Source organism: Protopterus annectens, chromosome 12.part0, assembly GCF_019279795.1.
Source record: "Protopterus annectens isolate FY-2018-M chromosome 12.part0, PAN1.0, whole genome shotgun sequence".
NCBI classification, from domain to species: domain Eukaryota; kingdom Metazoa; phylum Chordata; order Ceratodontiformes; family Protopteridae; genus Protopterus; species Protopterus annectens.
Genome location: NC_056746.1, coordinates 722247942 through 722265312, shown reverse-complemented (window position 1 = coordinate 722265312; position 17371 = coordinate 722247942).

Genomic DNA, 17371 nt, shown 5'->3' with positions numbered 1-17371 from the left:
CACACACCTGAACAAGAACGCCATAATGAGGCACATACGCAAACACGAAATGTAATAGAGCGTGTGTTTGGGCTGCTCAAGTCATGGTTCCGGTGCCTGGACACATCTGCTGGAACCTTGCAGTACTCACCAACTACATGTACCCAAATTGTCATGGTATGTGCTATGCTGCATAATATGATTCTGCGAAAACAGCTGCAGCAGGACCAGCATAGGGCCGGGACAAACAGCCCCCCACCATTGCCAAGGCCATCACAGGCAGAGTGTGACTCATTGAGTCACCTGAGCCTGCCCCAGTAGGCAGAAGGAGGCATGCCCAGTATGCCCTGGCCTTGGCAAAGAGGCAAAGCATAGCACATACACTGGCTCAGTAGGAACCCTGGGAATGATACCCCTCTCTGACTCACTCATATAGTAACAGGGACGCCTAACATGACACAACCTGCTTTCAAACATGTACAGGGAGTGTAGTATGTGCATCCGACATAGGCAGCCCTGCAGCAACACCTGAGGTATGATTGCCATGTGTTAAGCAATGCAACACCATCTAGTATATGCAAACATGATGACCCTGCCTAACATCTCACCCTCACCAAGCATGATGCCACACTATGAAGATAACAAGATCAAGTACAATAATTGGCTGAAGTATTGCTGTTAGCAAAGGGGAACAAATGGCTGACAGCCTGGGATGACATGCCGAGCAAGACATGATGCTCCACCTGCTAGGGATGGTACGCACCCAGCACACCTGGCTGTGTGGATACTGGCAAAGGCTGTTGTCACCCCCACTGTGCCTTGAATAGGTAAGGCTGGAAACACAAACCCACCACCATAGGTAGCACAAGGGATAACAACCTGGACGTAATGCTACCCAATGCCAGAAGTCTAAACTGCAAGGTTCATGCAGACCAAACCCACCTCAGCATGGAAAATGGTAATATCTGTTCTATAACAGAAACCTGGGTCAAGGCCCAGAAGAGCACCCTAATACTACCAGGTTATGCCTTATACCATGCTCTACAGCCCCAAAACATGGAACAAACTACAATAGGAGTGTGGCTATCAGTAATTGTCAAGGATAACCACACCCCCAGGTTGGTACCACAGCAAGAAGCAGCATGGACTATCCACGGGCAAGTAACAGTGGCTCAAACTGCGTCCCTGTTTTCAGCCTGCTACAGACCACCCTCACAAACCCAGGAACCCCAGCCAGCCTTCCTGAAGACACTGAAGAGTATGAATGTCTCACCAAATACCAAACAAGGCACACACAAAGTATGACATAGGTGGTAATCCATTATGTATGGAAGAAGTAATCAGGGACCTAGGGACACAAGTGGATGGTAACCCGTCATGTGACACTCACATTGCCAAGGTGGCCAGGAAGACCTGCTATATTGCCCACCTTAATATGAAAGGATGCACATGCAGATCAAGAGAGGTCACTGTGCCCCCATACTCTTCCCTTATCAGGCCCATACTTGAGAACAATGCCCCAGTTTGGATGTACCTTATCTGACATCTGCAGCAGTTAGAAAGACCCCAAATGTACCTCACCAAGAGGATAAAGGGTCCAAACATTTGTCATCTGCTGCCTGGCTGAAGAAACTACAGCCCAATTCACATGCATACTGCCCAGTCAGAGGCGATGTATGCCTGATGTACAAGGCCATGTCCAATCCAGAATGAATGGACATGATCCACTGCAGAAACTCCAAATCCAGCAGAGACACCACAGTGAGATATCTGAACCTCCACACATAGATAAATAGGATGTGCTGGAGGGACAGATCCATAACCCAGAGGCTCCTTACACTCTAGAACAGAATCCCAGTCCATGATAGGCTGAGCTCCACACTCATACTCAACAAGAGAAATCCGGTCAAGTGCATGGGAGATAGTAGGTGTACACTGGGGGCCATCCCTGTGTCACATCTAGTAAAGTAAACCCTAAATGGGCATAATATGCACATTGCAAGGGGTGTCGAAAGCCATGCACAGTCTGTCTATGCTCAAACATGGCCAGGGCAGATAGCCTAGTATGAACCTATGACGATACAAATTGTGCAGGACACAAAGGATAATCACACAGCTGTCCTAACTGATGGTAGGAACCATGGTGATAATCCACAGATATGCTCTGCAGTACTCCAATATCACAAACAGTACACCAAACCCACACACATTGCCAACATCCAACCTAACAGATTCTTTGCAAACTCCCCACCAGCACCAAACTGCCAAATATCTATCCCAGCAGAGTGCTGGCCCCCTGACATTGCAGATGCTGAGGTAACAGCCAGCATCTACAAAGCAAACCACACAGCATCAATGGTACCAGATGGTGTCCTGGGTTGTGTCCAACAAGTACTGTAAGAAGAATGGAACACCAAATAGCACTACTGCGCACTCACAGTCTTACCACAGAATATGTACCCAAAGAGCAGTGTACAGCAACAGTGGTCCCTCACCACAAAGGTGGTGCCTGAATGGATACTGCAAACTATCACCCCTCAACCATGACTATCTTGGTTGGTAAAGTAATGGAGAGGATGATCATGGATCCCAGGAATAATGAGATTGGGTACCTACAGACATTGGACCCTTCCCAGTGTGGCTTTCATAGGGCAGATCCTGCCCTTTAAACATGTCTGACTCATGTGAAACACGCACCAAGGCCATTGATGAGGGGAATGTGGTTCACACAGCCTATCTGGACCTTGCTAAACCCTTCCATACAATACCCCAGTTGTTCAGTACAGATAAGCTCACCAGCCTAACTATAAACCCCTATCCAAGTAGATGGGTTGCAAACCAGCTCAAGGACTGAACTGACCTGGTCAGACATGCTGCATCCATGTCAGACTACAAACCAGGTACAACTGGCATCCCACAAGGCACGGTCCTGGGACCTCTCTTGTATGCTATATATGTCACATAGGTACAGGCCAACATGGAAGGACTCTGTCTGAACAGGTTCGCAGATGACTACAAACTGCCCACCATATCGGACCCTCCAGCTGACACAAGCATCCTACAAAAGGCACACATAGAAACAGACAAGTGGTGCCACAGCCATGTCAACAAGCGAAATGCAGAATAGTGTATAGTCATCCCCTGTGGAAACACAGTACGTGGCCACAAATTACCACATAGGTGTTAACCCATTAAGTACATCAGGAGCAATAAGATACCTGGGGACACAAGGTGACAGATATCCTGCATGTGACAACCATGTGTCTGTAGTGGTTACAGAAACATACCATATACCCACCTAATCATGAAGGTAAGCACACCTAGGTCAGGGTAGGTCATTGTGCCTCTCCAGTCATCCATCAGCAGCCTCACAATTGCGTACAATGGCCCTTGTGGGATGTACCTTAACAGACACCTGCATCAACTAGAAAGACCCCACAAATACCCCACCAGGAGGATCTCAGAGCTGTAACAGATGCCATGTGTTGCCTGATTAAACAAGCTGCAGCTCCACACAGTGCCATACCGCCTGGCTGGAGGTGATCTGTGCCTGATGTATAAAGCCATGACCAAGCTGGAATCAATGGACATTTGGCACCATGTAAAATCTGAATGCTGGTGACCTATGCAGATGATAGGCCTGAACCCCAGCACAGACATAAACAGGACATGCTGTACCGATTGGTCCATAACCCAGAAGCTCACTCCACTCATGACTAAACTGCCAGTACGGGTTATCCAGGGAGTCCCTCATTGACTGTCATCCAGAGGAATCATGATGACTGGATGGAAGATGGTAGGTGTACCCTGGATATCACCTGTATGTCACGGGTAGACAGAGGCACAGCACACTAACCTTGACATATGTCATGGCAAACACCAGTAAATATGTGTGTTGAAGGACAAACACTCTCTGACTAGCATTACAAATGGCCTAGGGCACATGGCCATTGTTTGTCACTGTACACACAAGTTGTGGAATACATGAACAATGTTGGACAATCTTGTTCTATGTTGTCCATATCTGAACAAAAAGCAACATGGTCATATCTGCACAACTGGCCCTCAACCAGTCTGGTGTGCTCACTATAAATATTACAAGCAGTGATAGGACTGAAACCGATGATACTGTCCACCACAGTGAAAGTACTGAACCAGTACACTATACGGCAATACACTGTTTGGTCAGTATGAAAGGATGTTGACAACTGTATGTAAACTATCCCATGGCAACCCTGCAGGCACATCATAATGCCTGTTAGGTTCAGACACAAAGCAGTTGGGCAGTAAGAACACAACCTGACATCCAACACTCAACTGTACATGTGAAATATAGATGAAGTCCACACACAAACACAAATGTGGTGGACCACAGATCCCAACATATGGAAAGTTCACACTGGGCATGCTCGCACACTTTGAGACGTGTCAGTCAAGAAGCCATATAAACTGTGAACTGGGCATGCTCACACACTTAGGCCATGTCACAGTTCAGCAGTTGCACACACATATCTGGCATTTATATGTGTTAACACAGAAACCTCCCACAATACAGAAATCTGCCCAGTGCACACAGTGAAATTACATCAGAGACATAAGTAAAGTACTGGATCCCACTCATATGCAAACATCTGCCACAGTACACAAGTTGTTCATAGAGATAGGGAAAGCTATGGCAATAAAGACCCACAAACAGTATATGAGCAACAGATACTTGCATCTGACAGGTAAACATATGACCGTAGAGTGCAATATTAGGCTGTTGTCCCTAGGAAATACAGAAGGCTATCCACAGTGTATTTGGCGTATGCCTCCGCAGTACATTAGGCCACTGTGCCTCTGCAAAGTTAATGCATATATATGCTCTCCCGCTTACTGATGGATAGTAACAGATGTACATACCTCTTCATAAATAATGATGTCAGCACACTATACATATGTCAGGAGCACAAATGATACCCAGTAATGTAAATAGCGCGGTCAGCTACTGCGTCTCTCACAAGTGGCATAATATAGATAAGTAGGGGTTTGAATCCTGCAAATGCTCCATGTGTGTGTGAATGTTTTGGGGGGGGGGAGTAGTGTGTGTGCAATTCTATGTGTAAGAGAAATGTCCCTTTTGGCAACTAGTACAACACACCACATGCTGCATATTCCACTGTCTAAACACTGATGATGTCAGCACCCTATAAGTACAGCAGGAGAAAGCAAGCTTCCCAGTAATGCAAATAGTGCACTCTACTACTGCATCTTTCTTAAGTGTCATAACATCGTTAGGTAGGGGTTTGAATCCTGCGAGTGCTCAGTGTGTGTGTGAATGTAGGGGGGGAAGTTGTGTGTGTGCAATTCTATGTGTAAAAAAAATGTCTCTTTTGGCAACTAGTACAACACACCACATGCTGCATATTCCACTGTCTAAACACTGATGATGTCAGCACCCTATACGTACAGCAGGAGAAAGCAAGCCTCCCAGTAATGCAAATAGTGCTGCGCTCTGCTACTGCATCTCTCACAAGTGTCATAACATAGCTAGATAGGGGTTTGAATCCTGCAAATGCTCAGTGAATGTAGGGGGGAAGTTGTGTGTGTGCAATTCTATGTGTTAAAAACAATGTCTCTTTTGGCAACTAGTACAACACACCACATGCTGCATATTCCACTGTCCAAACACTGATGATGTCCCTTTTGGCAACTAGTACAACACACCACATGCTGCATATTCCACTGTCTAAACACTGATGATGTCAGCACCCAATAAGTACAGCAGGAGAAAGCAAGCCTCCCAGTAATGCAAATAGCATGCTCTGCTACTGCATCTCTCACAAGTGTCATAACATTGTTAGGTAGGGATTTGAATCCTGCAAGTGCTCAGTGTGTGTGTGAATGTAGGGGGGGGGGAGTTGTGTGTGCAATTCTATGTGTAAAAAAAATGTCTCTTTTGGAAACTAGTACAACACACCACATGCTGCATATTCCACTGTCTAAACACTGATGATGTCAGCACCCTATAAGTACAGCAGGAGAAAGCAAGCCTCCCAGTAATGCAAATAGTGCGCTTTGCTACTGCGTCTCTCACAAGTATCATAATATAGCTAGATAGGGGTTTGAATCCTGTAAATAGTGCGCTCTGCTACTGCGTCTCTCACAAGTATCATAATATAGCTAGATAGGGGTTTGAATCCTGTAAATGGTCAGTGAATGTGGGGGGGGGAATTGTGTGTGTGCAATTCTATGTGTAAAAAAAATGTCTCTTTTGGAAACTAGTACAACACACCACATGCTGCATATTCCACTGTCTAAACACTGATGATGTCAGCACCCTATAAGTACAGCAGGAGAAAGCAAGCCTCCCAGTAATGCAAATAGTGCGCTCTGCTACTGTGTCTCTCACAAGTATCATAATATAGCTAGATAGGGGTTTGAATCCTGTAAATAGTGCGCTCTGCTACTGCGTCTCTCACAAGTATCATAATATAGCTAGATAGGGGTTTGAATCCTGTAAATGCTCAGTGAATGTGGGGGGGGGGGAATTGTGTGTGTGCAATTCTATGTGTTAAAAAAAATGTCTCTTTTGGCAACTAGTACAACACACCACATGCTGCATATTCCACTGTCTAAACACTGATGATGTCAGCACCCTATAAGTACAGCAGGAGAAAGCAAGCCTCCCAGTAATGCAAATAGCGCGCTCTGCTGCTGTGTCTGTCATAACATAGTTAGGGAGGGGTTTGAATCCTGCAAGTGCTCAGTGTGTATGTAAGAGAAATGTCCCTTTTGGCAACTAGTACAACACACCACATGCTGCATATTCCACTGTCTAAACACTGATGATGTCAGCACCCTATGAGTACAGCAGGAGAAAGCAAGCCTCCCAGTAATGCAAATAGTGCACTCTGCTACTGCGTCTCTCACAAGTGTCATAACACAGTTAGGTAGGGGTTTGTATCCTACAAATGCCATGTGTGTTTTTGTCACACAGTTTGTCCATGTGTGTGGGGTGTTGTTCCCAATATTACATGACATAGATTATATCAGTAATATCAATGCACACATGATGTATGTGTGTGCCACATACACATATGTACCTGTGACCTTCAATAGTTCCCATTTCTGAAGCCTGCCTCATGTGAATACATGGAATTTGCATTAGACAACTGTATGACTGTGGTGTTCTGTGCAGGGGTTGCATGTGGTATGTGAATACACAGTGTGAGTTGTATATGGTGTCACCCTACCAGCGAGGGATACATGTCTGGTCTGGAGCATATAGTCCACATGTTGTTGTTGAACAGGTGCAGCATGTTTTCTCCTCTTGTGGGAGTGTTAACAAGTTGCTCCATAGCAATTCAGTGAATAAATGTTAGGAACCTTTCAGCTAGGGTCTTGGAGCTAGAGTAATGCTCACACTCTATGTTTGGGTAGTTGCAGTCCACCCATATAATGGTGTTTGTAGAGACCGTCATATTCCCAGTGTTGTCAGGAAGGCCAAGTGGGTTTCCTGGGTATGGGAGGGTGGTGTGTGCCAGGCTATGAACCTGAAGGCAGTCTAACCCACTGTTAGTTGCACATGGATAGGCTCTGATGCTTTGTGCTGTGCCACCAACCTGGAGGTGTGTGTATCTTTGGTGCCTTTGGATACATCCTCCCTGTTCTGGTTTGGTGCATGTTTAGGCGACGCCAAGCATGGTATGAGGTATGACCTGGCAATGATGGGGTGCACCTGGGAGCCTTGTACCAGGATTCTGTTACTGCATGGATATTGCTGTTCTCCATGCTAAGGACAGTTTCCACTGCATGCATCTTGAGGTTTACACTGCTGGCATTGAGTAGCATTACTATTAGTGTCCTATCCCATGTGATACCTGTGTAGGTGGCTATGTAATTTGTGCCTTGCATAAAAAGGCACTATGTGTGTAGCAAGAGCCTTTGCCAATATACAATGGCCCATGGGTGACAGGTGCAAGCTGTCCCTAGCAAAGCAATGTGGCTTGTCTAGCATGTAATCCCACACTGACAGGCATTGGATCCCCTTTGAATGTCACTGAAACATAAGGCAATTGTAGAAATTGATCATCCTGTCTACATATTGTGGCAACATTCTTGGTGAGGGTAAGATGCTACTCAAGGTCAGGGTCATACCAGCCTGTGCCACATGCTCAGAGATCCCATCTATGTCCCCTATCATGTAGTCCAGGGAGGTACATCACAGGTCATTCACACTGGCACGGACAATGACTGAGTCATATTTGTACATGCCTTGGAGTGACTTATGTGGTGGATCATAGTGCCCAGTGGGCATCTCACTGTGACCTTCTCCTTGTTCAGCCTGGTGAACAGGACCTCAGTGTACCTGACGATAGAGGTACCTATTACAACTGTAGCAGGTGTGTTGTTAAGCCATACAGGCTGTGACTGTTTGGCACACAGTCTGTGTGAGCTATGTGTTGCATGTGCTCTGTTCTGGCGTAACGTTTGCTTGTGTGTCTGCTTCGCAGGTGTCTGCTGCTCAGGCAGGATGCTATTCTGAGACTCCAAGAATGTTCCTGAGTGTTTCTGTGTTTGGATTGCTGTCGTGGCAGGTCTATGTGAGACTGGCATTGTATTCACTGTAGTATCCCACTCCACCTGACAGGGTATGCCAGTACTGAGTTAAGAGAGCTTAGCCCCCAGTTTGGCTATGTGGTTGCATCTCTCACATGTGTTGTAAGTTTATGGGAAGGGGAGAGGGTTGTCTGTGTACATGAGGCAGCTGTAACATTGCCACATGACTCACAGATTCACCAACTGGACCAGAGAGGAGATTGACAAGTGACCTTTGCACATGCTACCATAGTATTGTGAATCCCATAATAATTAACAACACATAGGGCCAATGGGGAACAAGGTACTCAAGGTGAGTATGTGAGGGTGTAGTGCTCCTGATTTGTTAGTGCTGGCATATATAAATGCTTTCGTGAGCAAATGCCAGGTAAGTCATATGCAATGTGTTACAGGCAACTTACATGCAAACAGGACAAACAGTGATGTTCCGTCAAGTGAGACATAGACATCAGTAGAGTAAGCAATACAGATGTCACTAGGGATCCACAGCGGTGCTGTAAATCTGCATTGCAAGTGGAATCAGTGTTTCAGGGACATAACAAGCAAACATGCATACAAACAAAGCTGCAGTCAGCAGGCCTGGATCTAGACTATGCTACAACAAACAAGGTGTATGACTTCCAGTAGGTAACAGTGCATATATGCAGGCACTATAAGCCTGTACCCAGAAATTCACTGGTCAGACGGGCAGGGTCCAGCCCCACCTCCCACAAGTGTACAGACCATGTACCTTCGTAATGTAGAATAACTGGCCTGAAACCCAAGTGCTCATACCTGAACTAATACACATTTCGAATAACAGACACTGAGCCCTCACTCAGCAGTTCCAAACTTAGTAGGGTGTATGCTACCTGTCCTGGCACCACAGTATCCTTGACATGTATGGAGACTCTCTTTCCTGTCATAGTTAGTTCTGTGTTTTGGAGCTGTCATGCATGCTATGAGGTGTGACCTTGTAGTGCTAGGGTGCTCTTGTGAGTCTTGAACCTGTTGTGTATTGCTGCACAGATATCAACATCCTCAAACATCCTCATTGCAGAGTCGAGTGTGGACAGCATGCAGCTTGCAGTTGACATGTCCATCATTGAGTATCAATACTTACATTTTCTTATCCCCTGTGCTACCTATGTAGGTGGCCTTCTGTTGACAGCCTCACCACCAGTATGCAAAGATGTGCAGACATTACACTATGGTAATTACTATGGGTGTACAAAACAATACAATGACATTCATACTGTAACTGGATCAGGCATGCTGGGATATACCCACAATGATATCATTACACTGTACTGTTGACAACATGATACTATTACTACACTTCTATGTAGTCACACTGTGCATCAGCACCATGTTAACCTGTTCCTGCACCGATGTTACAGATTACAGGAGGTGGCACAGTTTCATCATATGCACAGGGTGTGTACTTGGTATGCCTGAGTCTGCCACTGATACAACCAATTGACATGTCTGCATGTGTGTGTTGGTGAGGGACAGCAGTATAAGATGGGGCAATGTTGATGCAGTGTGTGCATGTATGTGGTAGCCCTAGGTGTTATCAATTTGCATGTGTGTGTATGCATGCACACAGTTCCACCTCATGGCTGCCATATACAGGCGTTTGTGGACAGCCACAGACTGCACCTGCCAGGTCATACAGATCACTGATTTGGCCACGGACACGGTACCTGTGCCTGGCAGGGGTGCTACGGACTGTATCAGGTACTAAGCCAGACTGGGTACTGTCATCAGAAGCAGGTGGTTGGTGACTGGAGACAGGTCCCTGTTGGGACTGTCCAGAGCCACGTGCACGTGGTCTCCTGGGGCGGTCTGATGACAGCACAGACCCAGCATTGCTGGGGCTGCTGCTGGCACTATGGTAGCTGCCGCGGGCCTGTTGTCGTCCTCAACAGCTGCCAGCTGCTGCTGTTGCTGGCATATGCCCACGTCGACTTCTCAACCGTCCACCATTGCCCTGGCTCATGGACATGTAATTGTGGAACAGATCTAATGTGTCCCCCCAACATCTGTCAATGACCTTGGTGAAATTACGGATGGCAACCGCAACATCACGCATACTGTCATTCATAGCTGTGCGACATGCTCTCAGCTCCCTCAGACCCTGTCTGGTGTACCGTTCCATATGTGACTGTGCCTGCATTACAGCCCGAAACATAGCTGAGGTTGAAAGACCTCTGTGGACACGTCTGACAGGGGCAGTACACCCAATGATGCTCCCACGAGAACCCCTGGACATCTGCCTGTGTGGTACCATGTCAGGACCCTGGCCATGGCTGCTGTGTGGGGATGCATGTGCCACCGATACCACATTACCCTGGTCAATGCCCACTGTATCCTGTCCATCACCTAGGGACATTGGTGACAAAGGATGTATTGGCAGGATGACTGTGCACATTGATGGGGTCAACAGCTGTGTACTGTCAATTGGCTGACCAACGACGGACCCTGGCACACCTCCCTGTGCCATTACACAGGTATCATCATTATCACTATCCACGCCAGCTGATTCAGATTCCCTGCTGCACAACACCAGAGCAGCACCAGAACCTGTGGGAGTAAGACAGGAAACACAGTTTACAATGTGTACACAATGTCACCACTGATACACACAGGCACACATGCACGCATGCACACATGCACACATGCGCACATGCACACATGCACACATGCACACATGTACACATGCACACATGCACACATGCGCACATACACACATGCACACAGGTGCACATGCACACATGCACACTCCTCAGTATATGATATATCAACACACAGACACAAAGACACCTGCAATCAAACACATAGCACTACTGCTTCAGCCTATTATTACTATTAGTATCAAGAGTATGGAAGGTAGTGTTATTACACATTCACCAGCATGGATAGGCTGCCTTGCTGTTACACCAGAGGGACCTGCAGAAATGAGACATTTATTGTCAGTGGGCACAACTGTGCCATTGATACTGTGAGTATGATACAGTTCAGTAGTACAACAGTTGGCTTCCACAGGTCTACTGCTGTTATTGAGAATATCACTCTTGCACAATAATTACCAAGATAACAGCTACAAACTGAGGACACACTTCATACATGCATAAACTAACAGTGTACAGAACAGTCAACTATATATATGGCATGTTACCTGCACGCTCCGAGTCCTGCTGCTGGGTGGCTCCAGCCTCCATCATTACGCATGTATGCTGCTGCTGTTGTTGCTGTTGGGCTGGAACCACAACACTTAGGAGTAGTCCCTCCAGTCTGGTGAGGGGGGGATGTATAGCCACCCCACCACCTGTGGCAAGCTGTTGCCTGTGGATATCCGACGCACACTGATGGACATTTCTAATTAAATCACTGCAGTGATGGCATACCTGCTCATATGTCCGGTTATGTGTGCCTATGTCATTTACCCGACGGACCAGGTCTTGCCACAGTGCAGCCCTCTCCTGCTGGTTCTGGCTGGTGCGGGAAAAGAGTATTGCGAAATCCCGCATCAGGCTCTGGTGTATCTCCTCATCCTCCACAGTGGAGTACACAGGGTTTCGCTGGTGAACCCTAGCCCTGAAAAGGAAAAGAAAAATATGTCAGCAATATATGTCAGCAAAATATGGCACACATAATACACATAATACTCGACTGTAGTGATATAACTTAACCCCCATATATAGCATCTGTCTGTCTATTGGGGGATACACATGTAAATGACCAGATATAACTGCTCAGCCGACAACTGTGCAACAGTACCTGGCACACTCCATACGACAGACTAGTATACTCCAGCAGTCAGCACACTGGTTCAGGTCCAATGCACAACCTCACACTGGGGGTTTGTATCAAGGTACTGTATGGGGAACATTATCAACCCATGCACTGCATGCAATGCACGTTACATATTTCACTGGTAATGCACACTACTCTTACTTGCCATAACCCTACCTACACCACAGTCACATACAGGGTAACACAGCACAACATATGGCAACGTAGTATGTTTTGATCGCAATACCTCACATATCTATCTCTGGCCTCACACCAAGGACACACACTACCATGACAGACAGACAGTCATGGTGAGCAATCACACCAGTACATAACATGCACCCAGTCACTGGCACACTCATTCCACCTCACATATTTGGTTTGCAATGGGTTCATGGGTGTGCATTGTGTCTTAGGTAGGTATTATGCTATTGGCCCTGGGCCTACAGCAGCATACTGTTATGCTACCCTGCCCCTTGTGACACATGTGATGTGATCGTACCTGCTCCTGTCAAACAGTTACACAGGGTGACTCATATGGCATATTACCTATCTGCATAACATTCAGCAGGGGTATGTCTGACATCTACTCATGGGGAGCCTTGCTTCTTAATGCTGTGTGGTTTACTCCAGGGTATGTCTTATCTGTGGGTAGGGACCTGTACCTCCACCATGTGCTCTTTACTGCGGTGACAAGGACGACAGACATAGGTAATTTGGGTTGTGGATGTTGTGAGGTGTTACCATGGTTGTTGGACAACTGTCATGGGTGTGACTTAACTATGTATATCCAGCAGAGGTAACCTCTATGTAGGTAGTCTGGGTGCGCTCTGTGGTCTTGTCAGTCACTCTGCATAGGTAATGTGTTTGAGTGCATTGACACAGTTACTTACGTATGATTGTGTCCTTCTCTATATCTGTAGCTGTCATGGGAGGTACATACCATGTTGGACATTGTGGGGTGTAGAGGGGTACAGTGACCTACATGTCCGTAGCTGACACACCATGTCTGCTGACACATACCATGTACAGGTATTATAGGACTAGTGTGCCACTGTGTATATCAATGGGGAGCCTATTGTACACTTGTTGCCCCTGTTCCCCCCTGACACATGCAGTGGTGGGCAGGCATGCACATATGTGGTGGTTACTGGTGTCAGTGTTTTGGAATGGGGTATGGTACTCCAGTATCCACACTGGTGTTCACTCCATGCCTTTGTCACCAGTCACCTGTTGCAATACATCTGCACACATGTGCCTCACTCAGTAGATATATATATATATATATATATATATATATATATATATATATATATATATATATATATATATATATAATATATATATAGATATAGATATATAGATACAGATATGGGGAGAGAGGGGGAGAGAGAGAGAGAGACAGAGGTAGAGAGAGAGTGAGAGGGGGTGGGACAGAGAGAGAGAGAGAGATAGTCATATACAGACATATCTGTAGACAGTCAGATCTGTCTGTATATGTATATGTATCTACATATATCTATTTATGTATGTGTGTATTACATATATCTGTACGTACATATTCTATCTATCTATATATGTCTATGTATTTCTACATCCCTCTCTATCTATGCATACATATATGCATATTATATATATATATATATATATATATATATATATATACATACATATCTCGATATACATACGTATACACATGATAGATATATATATAATCCTTTTTATTTACACATATGTATACACACACTAACGTACTGATGAACATCCATTACTGTACAACCTACATTGTACATTGCACTACAACCTACATTGATATGTGCACATAGCTACCTTCACATACATATGTATGTACAGCCTTCAGTGACAGTTGCAGTATGTCCCCTGCCCTATGCACATCTTCATATACATAGATACAGACCAATAACACATATGGAGGGTTCACAGTATGTAAACTATTATATTAGCACTTTACATTACCTGTGTTTGTTACAGCTGTTTACGTTGGCTTTCTGATAGTTGGCCTGCTGCTGCTTCTCTTGCCAGCTTCAGTTTGCCTTGGCAGTGTCAGGTTGTGATGACAACTTGTTTGTTTTGTTGTTATATATATTTTTTCCTTTCTTTCCTTTCTCTTCTCTCTCTCTCTCTCTCTCTCTCTCTCTCTCTCTCTGTCTCTACCTCCAGAGGGTGCAATGAAAGTATTGCATGTGTGGAGTGGGAGTACAGGATGCTTTTGTAGGTATCTGCACATGTCCATGTGATGGCCTCTGCACCAATTGTTAGCCAGCATTTACTAATTGCATGCAGCCTGTTGTGTAGTGATTGCAGTTCTCACTGTGATTTCAGGACAGTGCTATAAAAAGGTTTGTTAGGTAGGCATAGCCCTTTCAGATTATCAGGGTGGAGACCATACTGGTATGCTGTGGAAACTGTTCTGTGAGTGTAAGGGTTGGTATGTCTCTCATATTTCAGGCTGTATTGTAGACACTGCAGTGCATGTTGTACTGTAATCTGAGTATTCCTTCCTCCAGTTTCCTCTTCTCAGTGTGTATGCAAACTGACACCTACGACTAGTAATACTGTGTATATGGGTGTGTGTGCTTTCCTGTGGGGATTGTGGTGTAACTGGTATATAGCAGTGGCTCTTGCAATCTGTTGCTATGGCTTCAATATTTGCCCTTTACATTCACTCCTTGTATGCCTGCTAGGTGTCTTTCCTGTAATGTGTTGCTATGGCTTTCCTATTTTCCATTTACATTCACAGCTTGTAATGCTTGCTATATCTGTTTGAGCAGCAATTCCCTATGTGTTTGTTGTGGTAGGGTGGTACTGCATGCAGTGTGGTCTGGTCATGGTGTGGGCCTTGACATTTAGAAGGGTATTTGATCATGCTGCTGAGCAGGCCTCAGATACTCTCAGGTGCATCTTTTATCTGCCTCATGGAATGGTACATATCAGTGGGATGCACCCATGAAATATTCTGATATTCTGCAGTTGTGACTGTGGGTTATTTTGAGCATATGTATTACTACACCATTTGTGATGTGCAAGTGGTGCATACTTTCAGTAATTCATAGTTACCATTGCATGTGTTGTAACACCTTTCTGCCTACTGTTAGTACATTTCACAGGGAGTCAGTGGGGCACAGTTGACATTTGTTTTCAAATCAGGGACATCCCTGTAACTCAGTCACAGTTGCTATGTCTGGGCTCTTAACTATTCAACTATGGCAGTGTTTATCCTGCTCTGAGTATGTGTGTGGCTTGCCAGGTGCTACTGTGACATTATTACCTACTAGCTACCAACTAGCATGGCTGTTTCTCTTCACACAGTAATATTTTACAAATCCACTAGATTTGACAGTAAATATACATGACATGCTTTGTGTACTAGACTTGCTATATTCCCTTTACATTAATTCCTACTATTTCATAATATATTTCTTTCAGCACAATGCTCTTGTAGAGCAGTCATGGCTTAGTGGTAAGTCATGCAGACTACTGTTTCCAAGGTCCTTGGTTCGAGACTGACAGAGGAATTTTATTTTGCTGCTGAGCAAACTGCAGGCCTTGTCATTCAGAGTGACTAAGGCACTTTTAAGCAGTTGTAAGCGGGTTAGCGCTGGTTTGTGCGGAGCTCACGCATGCGCACTGTCGCTTAGCTTCGCGCACACACGCTTAGCTAAGCGCACAGAAGAGCACACCCGCTTACTACTGCTTAAAAGTGCCTACTCTTTGAAAGAAAAGAAAATGGGGAGATAGGAAAGTGGTGAAAAAGGGGGCACAAAGAGTGTAGGACAGTAGGAAAACAAGCTCGGGATTTGCAGGAGGGATGTAGGAAAGGCCCATAGCTGCCCATTTCTTTATCAGCAACAGCTGTGCATATGTTTGTAATTTGGTGTGAAATTTGAAACCTTCCACCCCTGAGAGAGGGGTGAGGACAACAATATTTCTTGTACAGCCATTGCCAGTTTACATGTCCAGCAGACATGTGTGCGAAATGGGCAGCTATGTATGGGGTGTAATTTTTTTGTGGGAACAGAGTGCCCTTTTTTTTTTCAGGTGAGAGTGGAATGTCAGGTACAGGAAGTAGGTATAGCTGGGGAGGTAGGTAGGGGAGGTTAACAGACAAGACAAACAAGACGCATACAGGGGTGGTGTATGACACATGTGGGGGGGATACACAATTGACGGGGACGGATGTTTGGATATCTCGAGCCCATGAGCCCACAGATGGCAACAGTGGAACTGAGATCCCCACCAATGGGCAGTTGCCACTGTGCCTTCACTGCCCAGGATGGGGCTGTGCTTGCGGCTGTGTAGGACGGGCAGCAGGCATGCCCGTGAGTTGTGCCACCAGTGCCTCAAGCTGGCGTAGGGGCACAAGCACAGAATGTCTGATCTCCCTACACACCACAGTCCAGACACTACGGAGGGTAAGTGGATGGTCTCCTCTGACCACGCTTGCAGAGGGGGGACGAGCCCCATCACCTGCAGTGCTTCCACCCACAGGTGGCACAGGGCCACCGGAGGAGGGTCCGGCCTGGGCACTACTGCCAGGTGCACTCGCCAGCTGAGGTGGGAGAGGTGGGTCCGCTTCAACCCGCCTTCCCTGTCGTCCTATGTTTTGCATTATTTTATGACAGTTTGGGTTAGTAACGTACAATACCATTCACAATTAGTTGTAACAACATGCATTAGTATTCCCATTAACCAAACACCCATAAATTCAAGCCATTGAACAGCAAGCACAACACATGCATAATTTGAACAACAATACACAATCCAACAACATGCAGGGTTGATTGATGGCAACAGGCCATCAGGTTTGGATGTATGAACAGGGCACATGCATCAACGTACATGCAAATATGTATGAACCAACAGGACAAATGTCCAGGGGAGTTAATTGTGAATACACATACCCATTTCATGTGGAATGGATTATTTGTGGTTATAGGGTAGGGTAAAGAAATATTTCATTAACAACTTCAAATACATATACATATGCTGTACA